Source organism: Cyanistes caeruleus, chromosome 4 (genome assembly GCF_971803275.1).
Source record: "Cyanistes caeruleus chromosome 4, bCyaCae1.hap1.1, whole genome shotgun sequence".
Lineage (NCBI taxonomy): Eukaryota > Metazoa > Chordata > Aves > Passeriformes > Paridae > Cyanistes > Cyanistes caeruleus.
The window spans coordinates 75495636-75522069 of NC_141704.1; positions in this window are offsets into that span (position 1 = coordinate 75495636).

Sequence of the window (26434 nt, forward strand, 5' to 3'; positions counted from 1 at the left end):
GGTACCATGGCCTATGAAGTGAGGCCAAGCTCCTACCTTGCTTAGGGCTCTCCAAGAAAGGGAAGATGGGTGGTGTGTTGGGGGACAGCAGCAGGATGAGAAAAACAACAGAAGTATGTTTTTCTTATAGTGGTCTGAAAAATCTGGCTCTAGGTTGGATTTGTATTGTATTTTCTGGCCTAAAGTTTGTCCCTGAAAACAGAACAAACCTGAAGTAATGGAGACAAACCACCCTTCCTTTGGGACTTAAAATTTTCTGTCCACAGCAGTACATCTGCCCAGCAGCTCCCACTGATTCTCTGGCACCTGGGCCTCTTTCACAGCCATAGGATTCCCAGTGTCTTCCTATTCTCTCAGCAGCTGGGCTAGGGGCTTTTTCATATGTCTCAGAAGGATGTTGAAGCCCTTTTCCCAAAGGAGTCAGACACTTGGCTACCTACATCCAGGTGAAAGCCAAGGTTTTCGTTCCTTCTTTTGTGTACTGTTTTTCTGGTTTCAGCAGTGTACAGAAATGCCTCAGATGTTTGCAATAATCATTGACTTTTATTAAGGAGACTTTGTTCATAGTAGTATTTTTCCTTTCCTCTATTCTAAACCAGTCATTACTTCCCAGTGCCCAGTTATCATTAACTCATTCTTCTGTTTCTCCTCTGATATCTTTTCCTTTCCTTTATCTTTCCCCAGCACAACATAACTGACTCATTTAGTGCTCATTTGTTTGCCTCACTTGTATTACTAGTTTTATTTTTGTCTTTCAGTGTTTGAGCAGATTCAAATGTGACTTGATGGGTCTGCTGACATTACTGGGCCTCAACAGAGATGGCTTTTCCAAACTGAGGGACAAAATCAAGCTCTTAAGCAACAAAGCACAGGAGCAAAGTAGGAGACAGTAAATTCACAGAACATGCAAGGACATGTTCATGTTAGAATGCAACTGATTTTTTAGTCTTAAAGGGATAAAGGGAAATCCATGAGGTGTGCTCTGCTGGTACACAGAGGTGCTGTGGAAGTGATTCCCATTCCCCATTTAGCACTGTGATTCCTTTCCCTCTTACCAAATTGGTTTCTGAAATCAAATTGTGTTTTATGGCCCTAGTGTGCATCAGTCATGCTGCTTTTCATCATTACCATTAAGACTAGCTTTCACTTCATGTTATCAGGCAAGTCCTTTTTCCAAGACTCAGACATGTTTCTTGTGGTAAAAGTCCCAAATCCTTGACTTTTTAGGAATAGTTACAAAATACAGTCTACAGTGTTAGAGTGAGAAATGCTATATCCATTTTAATTGCCCTCTTGTAAATTGGTTCATCGAAGACTCTAATCTTATTTGAGATTACATAGTCTGGCTCTATAAATAGGATTTGCACCAGTATAATGGTTTTGATTAGAAGTTTGTTTTGTTTTGATTTGATTTGGTTTTAAGTCAAAATAGCAGTATTTGTGCATTCTCCAAAGCTGCAGGCATTTTGATATAAAGATATTTGAATAGTTTTCTTAGGCACTCACATAGCTTTCCCATTTCAGAAGCCCACAACAGCCAAACTAGAAATGCAAACATCCTGGTATGACACCTATTCATCCAGCAGCAAATATATGTAAAAGCAAATCATGCTGAACGTCATTCTTGATGCTCAAAGCCATGTCATCCTCACACATTGTCACATAATGTATTACTTTGAATCATCTAGTGTATTGCTTCTGTAAATAGGAGGAAAAGTTTTCTATTGATCCAAGTGTCTGTTGTGCTCGAGAAAGTGAAATTGAGAATGTTACTGTTGTTCAAAGCAGGGCGGGATTTTCTGAGAGACAAATTTATAGTCATGTTTGAGAAGAAGACTCCATTGCACAAATCACAAATCAAGACACGTGCTGACAATGCTACTCCTGACACATATGCTCAAGTTGTAGCACATAAAAATGAAGCAATGAGTGGCCCTGACAGAACTCCTGAGAGCATTGACTCCAGTTACACCAACCTGGCAAAAGCTAAACGTGACTATCAGGTTAGTCCAAACTGCTTGGGACCACAGGCCCCCTCTCATGCCACTGTGGAACAGTCCCGTGGCACCACGAGGTGGTTACAGCCAAGTCCTTTTCCACCTCTCCTAGTGTTTTGGTTGCAGTGTGGTGCCACAAAACAAAACTTCGAGGGCTAAGAGTGCAAAAGATGTAAAAGTACCGCATCCCACACTGCTGTGCTGTGCAGGTCATGGCACACCCTCATTTGACTGTGCCAGAAGCTGCCTTTAGTCCTGTAAAAAGGCACAGGAATACATAATCTGTATGTTTGTGCATGTGTGTCTCTGTGTTTAAAGACAGCTCAGTTCCTCTGACTATGGTGCTAGCAGATGGAAACTGACAGGGACAACTTAAACTGGAATCTTTTGGTCCCTCAAGAGCACAGATGGAGCTTGTCCTCTCAGCTCATACTGGCAATTCCTCTTCCTCACCTCCAAAGAGTCAAGAGGCTTGGGCAGGTGCTGCTCCTTGCCCTGCCACTACCGAATCTTGCCCTAGCAAAATATGTGGAAGTGCCAAGAGGCATGCAAGGACCAAGGAGTAAAAGCAGAGTACCTCTGCCTTTGGCTGTAGATGGACAAGGCTGGACAGGCTGTTTCAGAGACTGTTTTAGAGGCTCTTGGGAGGAGGGAGAGCAGCCCCTGAGCCTGGGCTGAAAAGGAAGGGGAAGGTCAGCAGGAGGGAGCTGTCGAGAAGCTGGGGTAAGAGGCTGGGCTGCACCAGGCAAAATCTCCCCACTCAACCTACTTTAGCAGGGCTGGTTGTTTAAATGGAATTTAAATCTCTGCAGATATGTGAGGAACTTCCTGGCATCACCAGAAGACGTGGAGCACTAGGGGCAGGGCTGTGCTGTCCAGGGTCAGGCATAGGCGCAGCCAGAACAGGAACCAAGGTCCTTGATGCCACAGAGAAATTGCTGTGGAAATGGGCTCATCATTTCTGAAAAGCACTAAGTAAGGGAAAGCAGAAAAGGTTACCAAATATAGGATTTTTGGAGGACAATTCTGCAAAGCACTAGATGCCCAGCTCCCAATTTCAGGCATAAGCTATTACTTTTGTATTTGGTTTTTTTCACAGTCCAGAACAGTGACATGTATGTCAGTATTTACAACCTCTTTAATTCAAAAGAATGAGTCAGTTGTGTATCACCTCAAAATCACAAGATTTTGAGGGAAAAAATTACTTTGGAAAATTCCTTGAATTGTATGTGTGTGTGTTTTGTTATCTGCCTCCAGATTTTGTCTTGTAAAGTACGTTTTCAAACTTTCCCCACAAATTCTGAATGCTGAAAAATTTCATTTTTCTCTTTCATTCCATCTTCTTTCTTCTCTGCTATTTTTCTCTATTCTTTTTTGCCTTTCCACCTGACTTTTTATTTCATATGTAATTAAATTATGTGAACCAGGAAAATTAGAAACATTAAGTTATATAATGTAACTCAAAGTAAAAGTAGAAAAAACATCAAGCTATATTCCATTACTGTAAAACATTTTCAACAAAAATAAAGAAAAAATAGAAACGGAAGGAACAGAGTTCAAATTCTGTGTCAGGTAAGTCCAAATCGATTTATGGTTGACTTTTACTTCTCCAGTTTAGTCACCTCAGCTGTAGAGGTGAAGCAAACTTTTCTAAAAGCCCAATCCTCTCTATTAGTAATATTTTCCCAGTAAAATATTTTCCTCAGTTAGTAATATTTTCCCTCCCTCCCTCCCTCCCTCCCTCCCTCCCTCCCTCCCTCCCTCCCTCCCTCCCTCCCTCCCTCCCTCCCTCCCTCCCTCCCTTCTTTTTAAGCATTATTTTCTCCACAGGATGGCAGGATTACAGCTGCTATGCGAGTTCCAAGTTGTGGTGTGCACTCTGTCATCTATGTCATTGTAACTCTGTATCTTGCTGGCAGTCAAGAGTGACACAAATTGTTTTCCTGCCAGATAAAAATTGTCTAGTAGATTTAATGCTCATAACCTAATGTGAGGAATAATATTATATGAGCAACAGCAGTTAATCTGCTCATAATGGTGTTGTGTCCCCTGGTATTGAGGGGAAAAATTGAGCCTGTGGAAGCTCAGCACCTTTCTGAGCAGTTCTGCAGCCTCTGGGGCCAGGGCTTCCAGCAGTGTGACCACACAGCTGCAAAGCCAGTGAGCTATGTGAAAACTCAAGTTTGCAAATAGAGGAGGAAATGGAAACTCAAGGCTGAGAGTTGTGTGTGCTCAGCAAATGGTACAATGAAACTCTGGTAGATGAAAAAAATAGCAACACGAGTACAGCTTGTTGCACAGAACTGTGATTTATCTGCTTTTATTTTCAATAGTTCTAGTGGCATCATGATGTAGGATTTTATAGCCTATTAAATCATGCCTGACATTTATGGATGTAGTTTAGAGTGCATGCATTATGGAGAGTTAGTTGCCTCTCCCTGGCTGAGCAGCAGTTTCCACTTACAGGTCTTAGTCCATCCTCACATCCTTTTATAACTTGAGCTCAGATACAGCCATACACTTCAAAGAAAAAAAAATATTTTGGTTAAGAATACAAAACACAAACAACTTTTCTGTTCCTTTTGCATTTGGACTATCCTGGTTTGAAGCAGCCAAAGTGACCTAAAGGCAGGTTTGACTTGTAGCTTCTGCAGGCACTGCACATTCTGCCACCTCCATCCCAGCGAACAGATTGCCCTCTCCCAGGAAAGAGGTAATAATCAGCCCAGGCTGCTGATAGTTTTCTTTGGTGCATGTAGAGAGTGGCATAATTTAGACCAGAAATTTGAGCTGACCCCAACATTAAGACTGGGAGGAAGCGCTGAGGTGGGTGGACCTGTGTGCCAAGGCGTAACCTGGGCTGTTACTTAGAAGTGGTGGGATCACCACTGCTGCTTGCCCAGCATGTGGTTCACTGCCCCTTCCCACCTTGAGGGTGGACACCAGCTCACCAGAGCTGTCCCCACAGCTGCTGCCCAGGAAGGCAAAGGCTTTGTCTTGGGTTGTTCACATCAAGGCAGGCTGAGAGGGCACCCAAGAAGGAGGAGCAGGGAGGGCAGCTTGAACAAGTCCTGTCAGCTGTAGAGAAAGGGAAGAGCAAAACAATTGGTGAAGTTGGAAAAGGCAGTTGCGATGAGGACAAGGATTTTTATTCAGAAGATGCCTCACTAGCAATTTCAGGGGGGCAGAGAGAGAGAGGGTGATCAGATAATGGCTGTATAGCTGGACCTTGACTGGAGGGAAATTCAGCCTCCTTGCCTATTATCCTCACAGCCAGGGAGACTTCTCTGTGTCAGAGGACAAGCACGGGGACCTTTGTGACCAGGAGAAAGGAAGGCTTTAGTTGCCTGTGGAAGATACTTCCATATGGCGGGGTCTGAACTATGTGCAGATTGCAGTGGTCCCAACTACCACAGCAAGAGATAAAAACACCTTTCACTCTTAGATACTATCTTACAAATGGTAATTAAGTTTTTACAACATCCATGCGAGGTAAGCACACAAGTCCTGCTTCTATTTTAAAGCCAGGAGCGGAGAGAGGGTGAGTGCCATGCCAAAGGCCGGGTGGTGACACAGTGACACTGCCACCATCACCAGCCAGGACCTTCTGTTCCCAGCCTGGCCCACGAACCACCGCAGCCTCCCTGCCAAGAGAAGGAAATGAGCTGATTTTTCAAATGCTTTGATGAGAGAAGGAAGGTTAGAAATAGCCTGAGGCTGTTTCTAGAGAAAGTGTCAGGGCTGAAGGAGAATTTTGGAGGGGAGCAGAAAACAGGATGGTGGTGAAGGAACTGTCAATACAAAAAGTTATGAAAGAAAAGGTGGTGACAAATCAGAACCCAACAATAGGAAGAAAATGGGTCAATAGACAAAGTAGATTTTCTTGAGTGAGGCCTATGGAACAGAGGAGAGGTAGCAGCAAGTGGGGAAAGAGCAGCAGTGGGGAGGGAGAAAAAAACAGTGAGAGTATGCATGGTAGTGTTCAAAAGTGTCAAGAGACAGACAAAAAAAATGTCACCAGACATGGGGTCTTACAATGCCTGGGCAATCATAATCACACTTTTGTCTCTTCCACAGCAGTTGGAGATCTCAGAGCCCTCCACAGAGCATCATTACTTTTGTTACACCTATGGGAGAACTGAGGCTCAGAGCAGTAAAGCCACCTGCCTATGGTCACACAGCAAGGCAAATACATTATTCTGGTTTAAACTATTACAGTAAATGCAAGTGGAAACGGGAATAAACAGACAGGGGCACACAGTTCTCAGTGGCATAGAAGAGAAAAAGATGACTGATGTCAACAGCCCAGGTTTATTTTTTATAGCTCTAAAATACATAATGTCACATAAAATGACATTTGGAAGCTATGAGCTTTGGACCCTCTACGCTTCAAACTACAAGCTAAGTAATACTAACAGTCAGGCACCACTATATGCACAAGTACGTGTACACACAATAGTTTTGATATTAGCATTAGTGTGGTTTGTGCCCTTCAAAAATTAATTTTTTAAGATTTACAATTTTCAGAAAAACTAAGGTAACCTACAACTACAAAAATGGAGAGACATGTATACCAGAAGACTTCCACAACACCAAATATTATTGCATTCCCAAAGTGTCCTTAGACACAGAAGAGAATAGAATGGAATAGAATATCTCAGTTGGAAAGGACCTGCAATTGCCTAGAAGCTGCATATGACCACTATCATGGTGGGGTCATTTTTTATGGTAGTTATGTGCCACGGCAGAGAAACTATAAGCCTGACAGCCTGTGGCTGTCATATCAGAAGGAGAATTCTCTGAAAAAGTAGAAGCTCAGAAAATTGCCACCAGCACTAGTCTGAGCTAGCATAATGTTTTTAGGGCCTAGGAAAATGACAAGTTTTTGTAACAGTTCCTCTTCATTTTAAAATCCCCACCTTTCCTCACCTCTTCTTTCTTCTTTTCCTCACAGGAAATGAAGAAATGCAGCTATTTTTTACCGTGGTTTGAGGACGATAGAGTAGTAGGAGCTGTGCAGTACTACCACCCTCTGGCCACTGCCAATAGCACCATCCTCCATCTCCAGGAGTGCTCTGAGCTCCATCATCTGCCTTGCACACCTGTGGGAGATAAATGCTGCTTTTCAGTGTGTAAATGCTGCTTTTCAGTGCACCCAGTAAAGAGAGACAGTGATTTACACCTTCTGATGCAACTCCACACAATGCCCGTTTGGGCTGCTTGCTTTTGTAAAGAGATCTCATCTGAGTGAAGGATGCAAAGGTGAAACACTTCCAGATGTGTTGGTCCTCCACGGGTCCAGCTCACGTGGCCAGCTCACGTGGGTTCATCTCCTACCTCGTCAAATGCAGATTCCAGGCAATTGCAGGTCACTTCCCACTGATACTCCTATTCTATTCTATTCTATTCTATTCTATTCTATTCTATTCTATTCTATTCTATTCTATTCTATTCTATTCTATTCTATTCTATTCTATTCTATTCTGTTCTGTTCTGTTCTGTTCTGTTCTGTTCTGTTCTGTTGCAGGTCACTTCCCACTGATACTCCTATTCTATTCTATTCTATTCTACTCTATTCTATTCTATTCTATTCTATTCTATTCTATTCTATTCTATTCTATTCTATTCTATTCTATTCTATTCTATTCCGTTCCGTCTCTAAGAACTTTGGGAACATAAGTTCCCAAAGCTACCCTTCAGAAAAGAAAGTCCGGTAGAATCTCTAAAACTTCTCAAAAACAAGCTGCCCCTTCTTTTCCTCTCATCTACCCTCCTGTCCATAACCACGTGCTCATTTATTTAAAGAACAAAAAGCTAATAGAAAAAACCACATCTGCTATGCCCACTTATTTGCTATTAAAAATATGCTTCCCAAAATTAAAACCAGCAGTTCTTGACATACAAAAACCTATTTTTTCCTTTCTTAACTTCCATCTACAAGAGAGATGCTGGCTATCTGCCCAGATGAAGAGGAAGCCACAGCAAACTGTGGCATCTTGCATCACACTCTTCAATGGCCAAAACTGGCATGTCATAGGCTGTGAAAGGGAACGAATTTAAAGGTCAAAGGAACTTCATACCAAGGCTGTACTTTACATTTGGTTCCTCTCTGGACAGTAAATGTGTGTCTTCAGGTGACAATATTTGTGCAAGTAAATCTACTGCCTCTCAATGCCAAGGTTGGACTTTGGGGATACTGCTGCTTAAGCCATTTTCTCATGCTGATGACATAATGCATTCAATAATAATGATAATTAATAATAATAAACAAAAAAACACAAAAAAATCCCACACAATTCCCCCCCCCACCACCACCACTTGATCATCCAGTATTGAAAATGAAGTTCATTAGTAAAAGATTTCCCATGCTCAGCTTATTTTCTCAGATGGTGTGTGATACTTTTGGGAGATGGACACTCCATTTATTTTATTTGATGAAAACTCTACCACCTCTTTGTAACAGATAAGGGATTGGATTCTCTTACTGTGTGATTCCAAATCTCTCACTAGCAGAGTGGGTAAAAACATGCATAATACTAAATCCTTGTGCTTCACAGATAGATGAGTCTGCCATCAAAACCTGCAGAGAGAGCAGAGGTGAAGACAGCATGTTCTAGATGTCCCTCCTTGGTACATTGTCCCACAGATTAATCTCCCAAGACATAGAGTCCTTTCTCAAACCTTTTTACAAGTTGGAAAATCTCAAAATATCTTAGCAACAGAAATAGCATAGTTCTGGGGGTTTTTTTTCACTGGTCTAGTCTCTACAAATCTTTTGTCTCCAGCGATCCCAACTGAACAGTCTGGCCTATATACTGTTTATTAAGCCTCAAACCCTTCTATCTGACCCTTCTAGCTGCAAGTCCAACTGACACAAGATAGAGGAAAGGATGGGGGGGGGGAAAAAAAGTGTTATGGTTTAAAGATACCAAATCTGTAATGAGGGAAAGTGAGGAAAATCACAAGTTCAGGGTTTCTCCCTGAAAACACTTGCCACCAGCTGTCTCTATTTAAAATGCCTTTCTTGATGCCAAATGCCACATTATTTTACAAAGAAAAATGAGAAGCTGATTGAAAAGTTGCTTCCCAATTTGTGTAAGAGAACTCAAATCACTTAAAACTCTAGAGGTCAGTGCCATGAATGTTTGATGAGTGACAAGACTTTCTTCAGTTTGCTTAAGAAAATATATTTTTCTGGATATGTATGCATGCAAAACAGAAAAGCTTCACTCCAAATAAAAATCAGAAAGTGTTTTTGATGAGATTTTTCACCTCTTTTCCCAATCAGAATCAATCACAGAATCACAGAAGTCTGCTGATGGGGCGTGATGAAGAAAGACGCATCCACATGTCTGACAATTCTATAAAAATATCGCTATTACTTGGATGCAGTGAGCCACCATGGGTGAAGTACCCAGCTGGGCAATTGTCCTTCAAATGGCAATGGGCAGCTGATAAAAGAAACAGGAACAATTCCTCAGTCCTTTTAAACAGGCTCATGATTTTAAATCAAAACTGCCAAAACTGTCAAAAACTTTGACCACTGCTGATCATAAATTTGCGCAGTGTGCCTGAAGGATTGGCCAATCCCAGAGTGCCAGACTTACAACTTGTCACAGTGGCATCAGCCATGGTACAACAGTGCCATCCCTACCTCCAGAGACCAGAGAACACAGAAACCTGGGGTTTAGTACCTTCATGAGGGAATTTGCATCTGAGTTCCCTTCTCTGTTACACCTTTCTCACCAAACAGAATCAGGCTAGTGGTAAAGCAGCTGAGCATGAACAGATGAAAAATACAGCATGGGAAGTAGGTATTATCATAAAGAGGGAGAAGAGGTTTATTTTTTCACTCTATTTACCATCCTCAGAGACACAAATTCAGAATGCACATAAGCTATAATAAAACCAGGTCACATGATTTGAAAGGTGAACCTGTTTCTATGACAGGTGTTAATGGTGATTTTCAACTGAAAAAGGAATCCTGGAAGACAAATTGCTTGTTTAACAAGTCCAACAGCATTAATGTTTTCTAACAACATTACTTGCTGGAGCTAAGTGTTGCAATATATAAAGTGTCATGCTACCCTTATTTAGGAGAACATCCTTATGAATGTGATAATCTTTTAAGGTCCAAATTTATCATATAATGTGTGGCAACCCATGTTTGCTATGTATTGTTAATAATGAGATTAGTACACTATAAATCTTCCTGCAATTGAAATAAATAGTTTCTCAAGTGTATCACATTAGAAATATATTGTTCTGTATTTGCCTATGGGCACTGATGTTGCATCTCATAACTGTTAAGTATTTATCTGTGTCATATTACAAAGCACTTGATTTAACTTTAATTGGGAGAGCTTAATTTTTTCTTTCTTTTGACCATGATATAATTTGGTTAATTACCATTTGTTGGATTCTTCTTCCATTTGCTACAAGGCCTTTCAGTTAGTATTTCAAAAGTAGCCCATACAGAGTTGCCTTTGGCATAGTATATGGAGCAGTCACTGACTCAGCTGAGGGATCACTGCTGTAATGTCAAATTTATCCAGCTAATCTTGTCTTTCCAGAGTTCAATTTATATCATTTTCCACTCACACAATCTGAATGATTAATTTCCATATTAATATTCTTACTTTTTTTTCTGATTCCTCGATTCTTCCTAAGCTTCCTAACTCTATGGATTCATGGAGTAGCGGCCCATACTTAATATGGCCAGGGAGAATTCCAAGTAGAAAAAAAATACCAAATTCAGATACCCTTTCCTTCCTCAAACAGGGTTTAATTCTGCTCTCACCTTTACTGATGGACACCAAGAAAAAACCTTAATTGCAATCAATAAAGCTGGGGGTCCAAATCAGTTGTTCCCTTGTCACTCTGTGGCATTGAAAGGAAAAGATCTCACTTTAGTGACTGTTTTGGGTGTCTGCAATGGGTCAGAGGAAGGATCGAATTATCCCTTTGTCATGCAAACACATATTCCAGGCTTCCCATTTGTGCTTGCAGTGTATTTGCCTCTGCTTCATTTTGTTGTGGCAGGTCCATCACAGCTCCAAGGCAGTGGAGGACAGTGTTGTCTGGCTCTCAGTGGTGCGAACAGGATCATTGCATCTATTATAATAAGGCCAGTAGCTCAGCACTGAAGAATTTGTAGCAGCATAAAGCCAAAGTAAGCTCCAATAACTTCATCAAACCCTATCTTCATAGTGATTATCATGTCAGTATATATTTCACAGGACCTATAGAGTTTCCTTGACAACTCCTGCACCAAGCTCCAACATTTTGAGGCTCTGTAACACCAAGGTCAGAAAACTGACATCCTTCTTGGTTCAGAACCCCTCCCATGTGAGTTAACCCTCTCACATTCCAGGTAAGAATCTCCTATCCTCACCACTCCACTATTAGACACTCAGTATCATCCTGATTCCAGCAATATTCTGCTGATGAAAGAAAGAGGCATAATGTTTTTTTATTGATGTCATTGCTAATACTGAATTTATTAGAAATAAATAAGAACTGCAAAGGCATTGTCTCACATTACAGAGTATACTTTTGCTAAGCACTGCCGTGATGGGTTTAACAGTGTTACAAGTACATCACACATGATAATGGTTAATCACTGATGAAAGGTTTGCTCTCCTGTCGCCCTGAAAATTCAGCTTCTGAGCTTGCTGACATAGTTTTCTAAGACTTTCCCAGGACAGTAACTGTAAACATAGAGATATGTATACATTCCTTCTGTTACACGTCTTGTGATGGACATCTCTCATGGCCAGTGCAGTGAGAAAGTGTTATCCTGACCATCCAATCCCTGGCCGTGGTCAGAAACCTATAAATCCTGGGAGGAAAAATAAACTTTCTCTTCCTTTCACACCTGGAGCAGTGTCCATGTGATCTATTCAGCACCAGTGGCAATACTCCCCATGTAGGCACTTAAAACCAACAAGCTCTAAAACATCATCAGCAAAATTTCATTTGTGATGTTACTTTGCCAAAGGAGAGACCTGTGATTAAACTGCCCTTCTCTGCCTCCAGCTGCCTGCTTTTAGTGCCTGCAACTCTCCAGCTCAAACCCCAGCATTACCACTCTGCCTGTGCTGGAGTCAGACAAGGTGATGCAGCCAAGGGAGAGGAGGAGGAAGGAGAGACCTTCCTCTTTGTGTGACTGGGTTGTCTGACCTTTGGTGCAAGGCCTGGAAGAAGGGATGGTGTTTCTTTTGCTCCTGGTATGACTGGGTTAGGGATGGGCCCTTGTCACGTGAATTGATGCTGAAGTTGCTCATCAGATGACCTGGTGTGGGGACATGCCCATCTGGCTCTCATCCTCCCTCACTGCACATCCATGCATCTGCCTCTGTTGGGGTTTTTAGCCTTTCTTGTTTTTCCTGTTAGAATCAGTAATTCCATGCCTTTATCTGCAACTTTTATTATAATTTATATTAATGCAAGAACCCAGTTTCTCATGCAATTACTGGGATGTAGAACCTGATGTTTAAAGAAAAGTAAATAACCATGGCAACTGATTGACAGAACCATCAGCCCACAGTGCCCTGGGGGACAGGAAGGCCACTGGAACCCTGGGCTGCATCAGGAAGAGCAGTGCCAGCAGGTCAGGGAGTGATGCTGCCCCTCTGCTCAGCCCTGTGAGGCACATCTGGAGCAGGGCCAGCAGAGGCTGCAGAGATGAAGGACCTGGAGCATCTCCCTGACAAGGAAAGGCTGAGGGAGCTGGGGCTGTCCAGCCTCAAGAGGAGCCCCAGCTGGGAGGGGCCCTCAGCCCTGTGTGTCCCTGTGAGCAGGGAGGGCTCAGAGCAGGGATCAGGCTCTGGTCTGGGGGGCCCAGCAATGGCACCAGAGGAACGGGCAGGGACTGAGACCCAGGAGGTTCCACCTGGACATGAGGCAGAACTTCTTCCCTGGGCATTGTCCAGAGAAGGTGGAGAGTCTCCCTCACTGGAGATACTCCAGACCCCTCTGGACACAATCCTGTGCTGTGTTCTGACCCTGCTGGAGGAGGGAGGTGGGACCAGATGACCACTGTGGTGCCTTCCAGCCTGACCTATCCTGGGATTCTGTGAAGACCTTAGAGGGTTGGGGCTTTTTTAAATTTTCTGACTCCTCATCTAAACCAATTGCAGATTCTCTGGAATAACACTTCTTGAGCACAGCCAGTTCATTCTGCCCTAGAGAGAAAAGGCAGGGCCAGCTGGGGCCACCACAGTGGCAAAGGAGTGGGACACTTTAGGTGGTGAACTTAGAGGGATCTGTGCCCACATAAGATCAGATAGGCAGGGCTGAGGAGCTCCTCTGCATGTGACCCCTCCTCAGGTGGAAAAGGCAGATGCTAAAGAGACTGCTAATTTCCCCTGCCTGGAAACCTGTAATGAACTCGGAGCAGAACATCTGTTAATTTCTCCTCAGCTGGAAAGGGCTGAAAGCCAAGAGACATGTCTTGGGGCCAATTTGCTGGCCTGTCTACCATGTAGGGGAAAGTCTAAGCCCTGGAGAAAGCCTGGTGCACTCTGTGTGTGAGCAGACAAAGCTGGCAAGTGTCACTGGGGGCCCAGGCCACAGCTTATGGGACAGGAGAGAGGTTTCTGTTATTCATGCAAATGTTCATGAAGAACTCCAGTCAATCATATCACACACACATTCAGTACTGCAAAAGTCCAAGGATGAGGTGCTAAAAAATATGCTACCTTGGCATGTGGCACAAGTCATGAGGGATACTGCTGAATGCAAAGCCTTCCTGCCCACTGACAGGCAGAAACAACCTGCATCTGGACAGTGCCTTTCATGATGGGACATTTAGAGATGCCCAGGGCACTACAGGTAATGGAGGTGCTGCAACCTTGTTACTGTAGTAATTTAACTGGGATTAAATCTTCCCTTTCCCAGCAAGGTTAATCATCCAGTGCTGTAAAATCCCAGAACATAAGGGGCTAATGTGTGTATCTCAAACACTGATAGCCAGATGGCTGTGGAGCCAACTAAAGATTGTTGGAAATAGCAAACAATAACATGCTGTGGGAAGGAACAAAGTGTGGCTGGAAAAGGAGGCCATGTGGAGGTAGGGCAGCACTTTCTGGGACAAAGCACCCTTGTTCTAGTTCCTGGAGATAAGCACAACACAGCACAGAGCAAGCACAGGGATGAGAAGTGGGTATGGAGTGTAGAGGGGAATCAACACCACCCCAGACCTTCTTAGCCCTCCCACCAATTTCAGGAAAGGTCAGAATGAAGGGACTGTGCCTAAGAACTAATTAGCACAGAAAATAAAAGCCCCATCTTCAGGGTAGGGAAAACTTACCTGTAGAAAGAAAAGTACCCCCACCAAGCCCAGGAAGCATGCCCCAGGACCCTGGACCTCCCATGGGCTGGATCAATGCCAGAACAAGGACTGGTGTTCTCTTTTTCTCTTGTTCATCCTTTCTTCCTTTTCATCGTACCCCTTTATCCAACCTCTGCTGACATGTGCTTATATAATAGGTCAGGGACTAACCTACCAATCTCCATGCTAAGGGTGTAATTTACTAACGTGAGTTTTTTCAGATCCTCTGACTTTTGTTGTTCCTTTTGACCACGAGCATCTATGAATCTTGGGTGCTCCCTTCCCCTGAAGGGTGGGATGTCACAGGTGCATGCAAACTGTATCTCTTACTCCCAAGTAACATCAGTAAAATCAGGTAAACACGGTGTCCCCAAGACACTGCTGGCATGTGACAGCCAACAACATCATTGTTAAGGTCACCCCTCCGAGCCAGCCTGATGGCACCCAAACCTCCTTTGAGGTTTAATGTCCCACATCAACTCCCAAACCACACTCAGACTTTGCTCAGGTGTGTGCTGGTTGGTACAAAGGAAAAGGTGTTGCCAAGGACCACTCCAGTCTGTGGCTGAATGGGGCAGGTAGCTGTGTTCCTGTAACTGGGAATGTTCTCTGTCGTTGTTTAAATGGCCAACCATGGTGGCTGGCCCTTGGAGTGCTAAGAGATGCTGGACTGACTTTACTGCTGAACCACCCTGCACTATACAACAAACAGGCAAGGATATCTTTCCACTTAGTCATGGGATGTTCACAGCTGCAGGAAAGTGCCAAAAATATACAAGCACTTGAGATATTTAGATATATAAACATATACAAAAACCTTTCCAATCAATGATAAAATCTAAAGGCAAATTGCTGGAAAAGTCAAATCTTCAAATGTTGATTCCAATTTTGTGCTGCAGGTTTAACCTGGCCTACATTACACTGGCTTGGTGATTGCCTACATGCCTGAAAAACTTCACTGCTTGGTCCCAAGTTAAATGCTGGCAGCATGTTCCCTATCACTTCAGTTTTCCAAGAAGCGAATGCTATTAACATTTTTCAGGTAAAATGCTGATTACTGCTACATCACCCTCAGATTGAGTTTTTGCATCTTGGAACCCTCAAGATGTTTCCAGGAAAGACTTGCAAACAATTATCACACTCTTGTTCTCCATCAGTCACCACAGCATAGCAAAACTTGTGGGCCACCTTTTGTTTTTTATGATACCCAATTCAGATCAAAGCTTCCAGTTTTACCTTTGTTAGTCAACTGTACTTCAGATTTCATATTTGCCCTTTCCTGGAGGCAGAATTATTCCAGAATAGATGGAACAGGTTTAAACAAAATGTAGAACATTTATGACTTCCGCATGTTGCACATCAGTAACTTGTGCCCTCCAATAAACAAATGCCTGCGTATCACAGAAGATAATCAAGCCCAAAGTCTAGGAAAACTGTCTCCAGCCAAGACCACAGGGATTTTATAACAAAGCACAAATTGTGAATGCATGCCAGTAGTATCTGGAAGACACTATTCCTGCATGGTCAGTGCAAAGAGTTTTATGGAAGTGAAAAAAAAAGCTGAATGGGCATTTATTATTTACTCTTAGGAGGATCAGCAGTAAGCTGCTAAGTGTTGATTACTGTTTTAAAGTTTTGCTAGTTTATATCATATTAATAAAATTTATCATTACAAACACAGTCTCTTATATGCCAAGAGGGCTACAACTCTGCTACCCTCCTTTTTCAAGTCAGTTGCTTCTTCATTTCATTTATGTCCTTGTTTCCAAGAATATTACAAAGTCTCTGAGGCAAACTCCTCCTTCCCAAGAGCAAGAGGATGGATTTGTTCAGTTGTTAGCATTTGTGAAACAGAAGAAGTGCACTGACCAAAGTCAGGAAATTCAGAATTCACATGCAAGGCAAGGCTCCAATTCAAAACTCTTCATCTACCTATTCTCAATCTAAGTACTTCATTTGACTGACCTTCCTCTATTGAGAAAAGGTTTGTATCTTGCTTGACTAACACCACCCAGACAGGAAGAAACACCAAAAGTGGGAACTGCAATGTTCTTGGGTCTGTGAATCAGGAGGAGCTTTCCATACAGATAGTGCTCATCCTGCTTCTTTTTCTGTACCTTTTTTGGGTGACTCTGCCTGGTAATGATTTCTCTGGAGCTTTACTCTCCCAGTTAAACCCCTCCAAAGGAGGGGCTCCAAAGTTTCAGGTTAGGTTCTATAAACTGCTCCTGTTAAGCCTCCAAGCTGAATTGGGAAGACTAAAAGCTTAAACACGGTACAAGCCTTTAAATTACATATTTGGATTGTTCTGCTATCAATTCATGTATTTCATATCATCTATCAATCAATTTATACATTAGTTTAGGAACTTCCCTACCCCTTTACTTGCATGCTTTGGACAATCAGCAAAATGTACTTGCAAGAAATCTGTTTTTATTTCTCTGAAGGACTGTATATCAGAAAGACCATTAATCTACTACCAGTGCAGGTTTTCCTGCTCCATTTTCAATATTCTGATGACTTTCACTAGTTTCTTGGTGTTTATACATATATATTGATAAAGAAGAGTCTTTTTCTCAGAATGGTCACCATTATTACCGGGTTGTAAATTTTATTTGAATGGTAAAAAAACTATTGAGAAATATTTTGGAGCCTCCCATGTGAGAAGATGGGAGATTTGATTTTTTGAGAAATCAAATATCTCTGCATGGCTCTGAAATATATTGCTACTATTAATATAGTCACAGTATCACCTCAGTGCAGGTAAGGAAAAATAATCTCTACTGACTTTGAAGATGGCTAATGCATTTGGAACAATATATTCAATATATATAATTATATATATTATAACTCAGTGTATTCAATTAACACAACCTACTTATCTGATAACAGCTAAAGATACTGTGTTTGGTGAGAAAAGACAATACTTAATCATTAAGCATCATTTAGAATATGAACTATTTTTAAAATTTTTTTGGTAATAACAAGAATTCTACTCTCCTTCCAACTGGTACCCCTTTAAAACAATTAATTGCAATTTTTCAGTCTCTTCTGTTTCATATCTGAACTAGTCTTTCTCCACATCACTTTGTGCCCATGTAAAATCCCAGCTGGGTTCCTACAAGCTGTGTGCAGTAATGTTTCAGCTGAGTCCTTAAGCAGCACAATCTGAGACAAGCAAGTCACCCTTCCAGGGGCTGGCCAGTGGGAAAGCAAGTGCATGAAAACAAAGCCTTGTGATTAGGATTCAGAGGATCTGGTTCAACTCTAAGCTAGACTATGAACCAAACATTAAGAAGACACTTCTCCTACCTGAGGCGTATCCTCAGTATAAATTGCTGTAAACTCACAGGATCAGTGGTGCTATGCCAGCTTTACACCAGATGCTGAGCTACTCTTTTACTTCTGAATTCCCTCATGGCTTTTTTGCATTTACTAGGGCACTGCTTGCTTTCCTTGTCCCCAGGTACATTTTTTCCTTTGAAGACTGTAACCTGCTTAAGGGAAAGAATTCCTTTTACTCTGTTTGTACAAGACACTGCATAACACAGAGCTGATCTTGCCTGGCACCTCTAGGCTTTATAATACTGGTTATTCATTAATTATAATTAAATATTCTAAGCCTTTAAGAAATGAATGGTAGCTGTCCTTTAGTTTGTTTTATTTAGTGAGCTGTAAGAAAACAGCCCACTAAATAAAACAAACTAAAGTCTGGAGTCTCAAAAACTGGAGGACAGCAGAATGTAGGATTTCTGTTGTAGATGACTGCATTTTAGTCTGCCACTGTATTCTGGCAAGATGTACCACATCAAGGAGTACTAAAAAGCTTCAAGAATAACATACTGGATGCTCAAGCACACTTTAAGACATTTTTAAAACTCACTTCTGCAAAGGGGGAACCAAGCCACAGCTATGTTAAATGACTTACCCAAAATCATGTGCTGGTGGTCTGTCTAATGAATTATGCATCCCAGTGCTCTCCATCAAGTCATCAAAGGTTTTTGTGCCACTCAGTAGGAACCAATAACATTACCATGGTTTGGATATAAAATATTCAGTATCCCTGCTCACTAAAATGCATGAATTATTCGCCCAAATTTTAGGAGCTCTTGCTGTATTTCCATAAAAGGCCTTGCTACTGAGTACAGTTGTTGAGGTGTTGACATTCAGCTACCAGACCCAGTGCCTTACCTAAAATCAGGATGAGCTCTCTGTGGATGATCAGTGAATTAATGCAAAGTGTTTGAGTTCCATCTAGTGGTTACACACTCACTAGCAGCTTGTTCAGCCTGAAGGAGACTGAGGGGAGAGCTCATCACAGTCTTCAACATCCTCCTAAGTTGCAGCAAGGGTGCGGGTACCGATCTCTCCACTCCCGTGAACGGCTGGAGCTGTGTCAGAGGAGGGTCAGACTGGATATCTGGCAAAGGTTCTTCACCCAAAGCATGAGTGGACACTGGGAAAGGCTGCCCAGGGAATGGTCACAGCCTCAAGGCTGCCAGAGCTCCAGGAGTGTTTGGACAATGCTCTCAGGCACAGGGTGGGATTGTTGGAGTGACCTGTGCAGGACCACGAGTGAGAATCCATTATCCTGATAAGTCCCTTCCAACTCAGCATATTCTGTGTCTCTCACATGGGTTGTTTCTATCCCAGGGCCCCAGAAACAGCTGGGCAGCCAGGACATAATATGGTTTTTACGATGTCATCATCACCTATTTGGTCCTTTGATTTCTGATCAGTCTTTTAGCCTTTGCCTTTCTGAGGCATTGACACCCACTTCTTCTGCCTACCAGCTCTCCTTAGTTTTGTTCCTACTCTAGGGGTTCCTGGGCCCAGAAGCATCACAAGAGGAGAAAATCTCCAACCTGGTATCACAGCTGTGTGAGATACTTGGCCCTGAGGGTAGGAAAGGAAAATAAGAAGATCCAAGTGCTTTGCACTGACAGCATATGTGGTGGGTCTGATTTTAAGCAGAGAACAACCCAGCCTTCCCTATTGCTCCTGACAGTTTATTTCTTCATTCAGCTTCCATCCTTTATGTGTGGAAATTTTGTGGATTTTTTTTTTTTTAATAATCTAAACATTTACTTTGTGTTGGAGTTTTCTTCATTTTCATTACCTTCTCATTTATCCTTCTCTTTAAACTCTTATCATTTTCCTATGTAATTAGCTTTCCCCACAGGCTCTAAATCACAGTAATCTTCCCCAAAGAGCTGCAAGCAACTCCTGCTGATTTTCAGCATCCCACTACCTCATAGCAAGGAAGATTACTGTAAAGACTGAGGGGCTCAAGAGACTCACCATGTTGTCTTCACTGTACTATTAACTCTTGTGAATTCAGGTTTATGCTAACAACAGGTAAATTTTAGGTAATGCTTGTAAAGTCTGCCTGCGAGAACAAGCAACTGGTAAAAATGATTGCTGGATCTCCATCCTCAGTGGGAAGAATTTTTACCCCTTATTTAATTGGAAGATCTTTTGCTAGTGTCTGTTGCCTCTTGTCCTTTCCTTGTATGCTGAAAGACCCCCGAGCTGTTCACCAGTCTTCACAGAAGTAATTGTGAATGCTGTTTATTTCTATTATTAACACACCTTTATTGAGAGACCGCCAGCTATTCACCAGTCTTCACAGAAGTAATTGTGAACGCCGTTTATTTCTATCTTTAGCACACCTTTTATAGGGTTCTACAGGGTCCACAGGCAGAGTAAGCTACTATTGGCTAACACATAGAGTTTACATTTTTTCTCCTACACACAAGGATATTGTTTTGCTTTACTCTCTCTTCTGCATGAAGGTTTCAAGGATTTTAGCCCTTAATATCACGACTTATTTCAAAGGCTGGTTTGTGCATACAGGACTTTACTAATATATAAAATATAGCAACAATTCCCCCTTTCTCTTTTTGCACAAACCAGGCTTTGGATAAGATATCATACCACTTAGACTGTCATACCCATTAACATTATAAGTAAAGTCCATCCCCCTTCTAGCACAAGAGACCTCAACCATCCAGTGATGCCCCAGCTGGTGAACCAACTTCCAATGGGGTCACTATCTTCTTTTAGGGCATGTAACCCATCCTGTAGCTGTTGTAGTTGCTTATGGATGGAAGCTGAATGATCAGTAAGATCCAAGCAGCACATGCCTTCAAACTCCTCACAACCATATCCTTGTGCTAAGAGCAAAGAGTCAATTGCAACTTGATTTCATAATACTGCGTGACATACACTACTCACATCGGCTGAAAGCTCACTTAACATTGTGGATGTTAAATTCAATCCTTCCTTAGTCCAGCAAGCGAGCCTTTTTAGGGTGGCTAAACTTTAATTCATTCAGGCTTCGCTTTGACTGTTTGATGTTCTTCATTTTGCTAGCTATATTCAACAATTGGTGTTAGCTTGGGTGGAACAAAGTAAGTTTCCCAAGATAACAGGGTCTTCTATGTGGACTAGCAGGAATCCCATTCCATACCCTATCCCCACAGATTAGGGACATGGAACTAGGTAATCGCTTTGGTAATTGTCCTGTGAGATTGCACCACAAATAAAGGCTTTACTTTCAGTGGTAGTAACGAGATCAGCTATAGGGTTGACTGACTGCAGCCTAGTGCTGCATTACTTTGTTGGAATGACTTTTTGTTGAGGGTTCAAACATTATCCATCCACCTGAGGTATTGGTGGAACTAAACAAATCTAATTATTCTGAGGGTTGTAACATTGAGAACTTTGGTAATTTTTGCTTGCCAACAGGCTTCAGGTTGTCTTAATGTGAAGCCAACAGTGCAATTGCACTCTTGCAACATTGCTAATCGATTCAGTTGAGTCTCATTACTAATTAAACTTTTAAATGCTGGAGGATCCCATTCAGGGACTCCTATGAGACAGGTGAAAAAGGATCTCCAGGTGTGGCTAGGCTTAGACACACTGACTTTTGGCCAGTTCAATGTGCCAGAGTGACCCATATGTTCTGCCTCTTTTGGATGTTAGTTAGCAGACAGTTGGTCGGGACTATACACAGCACAATTACCATAAGCAGTTTGTTCCATGCAAATGACACCATATTTGCAAACTTACAGCTAAAACTCTAATCGTTAAATGAACTTTCAAAGATGCTTACACTAGCTCTTGAAGGGGGAATACTTATACTTTATACTAACATAAGAATTACTACACAGGCTAAACTTTTTATCTTAACCTATTATATAACTACTTTTAACACACGTGCTTTGGTATATATGTAGTCTAAGCGTGAAAGCAATTTGCTGAAAGGGTAAACACACAACTACAATTTGCTTTATAAACAGTTAGATGGAGTCTCTACACCTTTCTTAGATCTTCTACAGAATTTCCCTCACAAACAGACTATGATTTAACACGATTCAGTCTTGGAACGTTCACTGCTCCCATGATGTCAGCTGGCAGCTGATCGGTGACTGAGGGCTTTGATGTTCAAGTTGTTCTTCACATCCTTCTAAATCTTAAAACAAAGGATAACTGAAAAAATTGGTAGAGACACATCATCATAATAACAACATAAAAGTTCTGTTGGCAACTGTCTGTGTAGTGTTCAGACACAACTGTGTCCTGACAGGTCTACTCCTGATCCATGTCTGGAGTACCAAGGCTGTGTGGTGACTTCTCTGTTCACTGGATCTCATGTGTTCAGAGGCACACAGTCTGGTCAGATGGACAGGTGACCTTTTTGAACCTGCCAACAAAACACAGACACTTCTCTCCTTGAAGTTAATGAATTACACTAATCAAATGCTTTTAGGGCATCCATTTCCCCCATTTTCTTAAAAAAAAAATAAAATGAGACGTACTTCTGTAATAAACATCAACATCAACACAAAACCATATACACAATTAATAAGAACTTATACCGGTTAAAAATCAATTAAATCATAAACATTATTAATAACATATGTAATATAAAACTACTATTAATTACTAAAAGACTGCACCAGCATCCCATAGTTAGCAAACAGACAGAAACAAAACAATCAGTGAAGGATTGGGTAATCACCTCCGGAAATGATTCTCCAAGCCCACTTCAAAATTGATCCTGCTGTCATATCAACAGGGTCAAATTGCTGAGTCAAAAAGTGACTCAAATACTGACTTGGTACAGAAAACATCTGGATCTGCTGGCAAACATTCCATCCAGGTGAAGTCAAGGCTTGGCCAGGGCCTGGCTTTAAACTGGAAAGATGCCTCTTAACATATTTCTAGAACAAGGTTCTCAATAGCAGCAGCTATGAGATGCTTACAGCACAGCAAACTGTTAAAATACATTTGTACAAAGCAAATGATCAGAAGCCCCAAGTACCAGACCAATTAAACCATGCAGCAGTTGGTTTAATCTGAAGCCTCTCCCATGGCAGCTGACCCTTAGCAATGGTACCTCTTCTTAAAATTCTGGAAACACTGAAAAATAAGAAAGCTATAACAAACAAAAACTGCAGAGATTGCAACGAACAATAGAACTCCCGATGAAATCAAGGGTGTCACAGACTGCATTCACTTCTATCCACAAGCAGGTGTTCACCAGTGTTCCATCACTGCTGTTTCAGTTGTCGCTGTCTTCATATCTCTAGGAAAATAACTATACTTTGCAGTTTAGACAAGTGTCTCCAATAAAACATAAAACAATTTAAATTAAACAGTATTTAAACCTAACAATAATTATATATGATAAAAGGAAATAACAAACTTAACCTTAAAAGAATATCTAAGTTAGAAAACTTAACTTAAAAACATTCAAGCCTAAACATTATAAAACTTGACTATCCTTAATTCTATTAACACTTAATCTATATTAAATGAAAACATAACGATCTTATTCTGTTACTACAAAAAGCAACTAAAAGTTTGATATATACTTTTTAAACACGATATAACAGTAACATGAATTCACTATAAAGATTATAAGAATGTAACAAATACATCACAATTCTATGTCATCTAGCTTTGAGAATAACCCACAATAACTGCAAATGTTACTAAAAATACTTATTCATAACAGGAATTTGCCTAGTATATGCGTAAATTGGTTGGGATGTTAAAGTGTAGTTTTTCTAGAGAAAAACCACAACAACACAGGATTTGGCAGGTTGCCATTTAGCTTTTGTAGCACTTTTCAAAAGTACTACATTTACATTTTTTCAGAAACATCAAGTCCAATTCTTAAACTAAAACCCAAAATCCAAATTGGTGTATATGCAGTTATATGTGCTTTATATAACAAAAGGACTCACATTAAAATTACCTTATTAAAATTGTGGAAAAAACAAGCAAATGGATAATACATACTTTAACTTAACTTTGTCTTGTACAGTAAAGTTCTCTTAACTAATTATTTTTTAAACCATAAATCTCTTCTATAGATAACATTAATTGGAAGGTTTTCCTAGAAGCTGTAAATCATACCATGTTTTAACCTTGGGTTCTAAAACCAATTATTGCAAAGCAACTTCTGTTAAACACTTTTTCTCTCTCTTTTTTTTTTTCTTTTTTTTTTTTTAAAAAAAAAACAAACTTTCAAAGAACCACAATAATTTCTCCAGTAAAACTCTAAAAACTGCAATTGCATAAACTCATAATTACTTAAAACACAAAATTAACTCTACAATGGTATATAAAAACATTTTGAAAACCCAATAAATCATGACTTTTTAACAAACTGGGTATTATCCCAGTGCTTTTCTTAGAGAGGGAGCAGGGGGGTGAGCTGCCCACTCTGCTGCTGCTGCAGCTCTGCTCTTATCTTCCTTCACATTCTCTACATACTCTTGCAGCGAGGAAAACGGAGAGAAAAGAAAAGAAAAACCTCACAAAGTTAACTTTAACAAATACAGTTTTTTCTCTCAATCTCTCGTGTTGTTTGCCGATAGAGGAAAAAAGGGCATGATTTTACAAAAGCAGGCGATGTTACACGAAAAGTCTCTCAGGCCAGGTGTTGACAGCGGCGATCATTGCAGCTTGTCAGCGTGGCCTTGGAACTTTTCTTGCGCTGCTTCTACGCCCAGGGTGCCTTTGTTCTCACAGAGCCCACCTCTGTGCTCCCCCATGTCCCCCTGCTTCGGGTGGAAACCAGACTAAATTTGGCTTCTTTTCTTCCAGGGTAGTAAAGATGGAACTTAAATAAGATTGCAGTGTTAAAGGTGACTCCAAAAATGAAGCAAATATTTCTGGATGTATCACATCCTGCGTTCGCTGTGGAACTTTTTTCTCATTATTTTCTTCTCTTTGACTCTCCCTCCCTCTCTCCAAGGGCAGCATAGATAGGATTCCTTGCCCAGCAGTGGGAGGTAGAGGCATCTGCCGCTGTGACGCAGGTAGAATTACGGGGCTCACAGCCTCAGCATATCTCGCTTTTCTGTCTTTTAAGGTATTAATTACAATCTGCCAAGTTCAACCGAGAGACACAGTGTCCTTGCTCTTTTCTGTAATTGCCGTTTCCCATATCAGAGCCGACATATCAGTCCGTTCTTGCACCGCAAAGAGCAGTGTGAGCACTGCAAATGCCCATGACAATTAGCCCATATAATGAGCATATCCAGGTCCTTTTCCTGGGCTGCTTCGCCTCGTTTAACGAGGATGCAGAGAAGCAGTTTTTTAGCCGCCGCAAACTCTGCCTCCATGCTGACGGCCACCAGCAAGGGGGAAGGTTGCGACCCTTCTACCACGCCCTTGCCTTCCTGGGCCCCCCCCAGCAGCCTGACTTTCCACGTCCTACCGCTCAGCGTCTCACCGCGCTCAGGCTGCCTATCTGGTGCCGATCCAAGCCCGCGACGTCTAATGCCCAGATCCACTCCGCTGACTCCAAAGCCCCTCTGCCCGCAGGGGTGTCCTTGGTCGGAGCGCCAGATGTTGAAAGACCCCCGAGCTGTTCACCAGTCTTCACAGAAGTAATTGTGAACACCGTTTATTTCTATTATTAACACACCTTTTATAGGGTTCTACAGGGTCTGCGGGCAGAGCAAGCTACTATTGGCTAAGACACACAAGTTCACATATTTTCCCCTACACACAAGGATATTGTTTTGCTTTACTCTCTCTTCTGCAGGCAAGTTTCAAGGATTTTAGCCCTTAATATCACGACTTATTTCAAAGGCTGGTTTGTGCAGACAGGCCTTTACTAATATATAAAATATATCAACACTTGTACATCTTGAGAGCCTGGACCCTTCTTCTGTGTAACCATTTTCTTCCTCCATTCTTTCCATAGTAGAACACACAGTAAGGTCTCATCTTCACCTTGTCTGTTGCAGGCTGGTCACACTGAGCTCTTTTGGCCCCTCCTCACACACATGCCAGGGCTTCAAACAGCTCCCATCGTTATTCTGCCAGTATGTTGTTATCCTTCTTATCCTTGGGAGCCCAAAACTGGACACAGAACTCCAAACAGAGTCTCATCTGTGCCAAGCAGAGAGGAAGGATCACTTCCCTGGGTCTGCTAGCTGCATCTTACTAAACATTCCAGGAAGCCAATGGGCTTTTTTGCCACAAGGCCACACCACTGGTTCATGGGCAACTGATTGTTCACTAGGAACCCCCTGGGTTTTTTTCTGAAAAAAATAAGGCCAAGACAGTCAGCCCTAGCCTGGACATTTGCAAGGGATTAATCCCTTCCCAGGTGCAGGACTTACATTCACTCATTCAAACTTCACAGGGTTACTGTCAGCCCATTTATCCACCCTGTCAAGATCCCTGTGAGTGGAAAGCCTAATTCCCTGCAGCAACTGCTCCTCCCGGCTTCACAGAGCTTGATAAGGGTGCACTCCTCATTTAACAAGATGTTAAACATGATGGTAAATTAATTTCCAGGAGAGTTTGTTCCATAATCTTCTAAAAGACTGCAGTTAGAACTGAAGTTATATCCACACGCAGAGTATTTCAACATTACTTCACTTGAAGTTTTACATTAAGTTTTCCCCCAGTAACTCTGCTCAGAAGGGTTGAGAAAAACACGACCCAGGGCTGAATATTTCCCTTTTCTCTTCCTACTACCACCAACCATGAGAATGCCAGCTGCAGTGAAAAAAAATGCTTTTTAGTTTAACTCTCTCAGAACAAGGTCTTCTCTAGCTTACCTGATTTG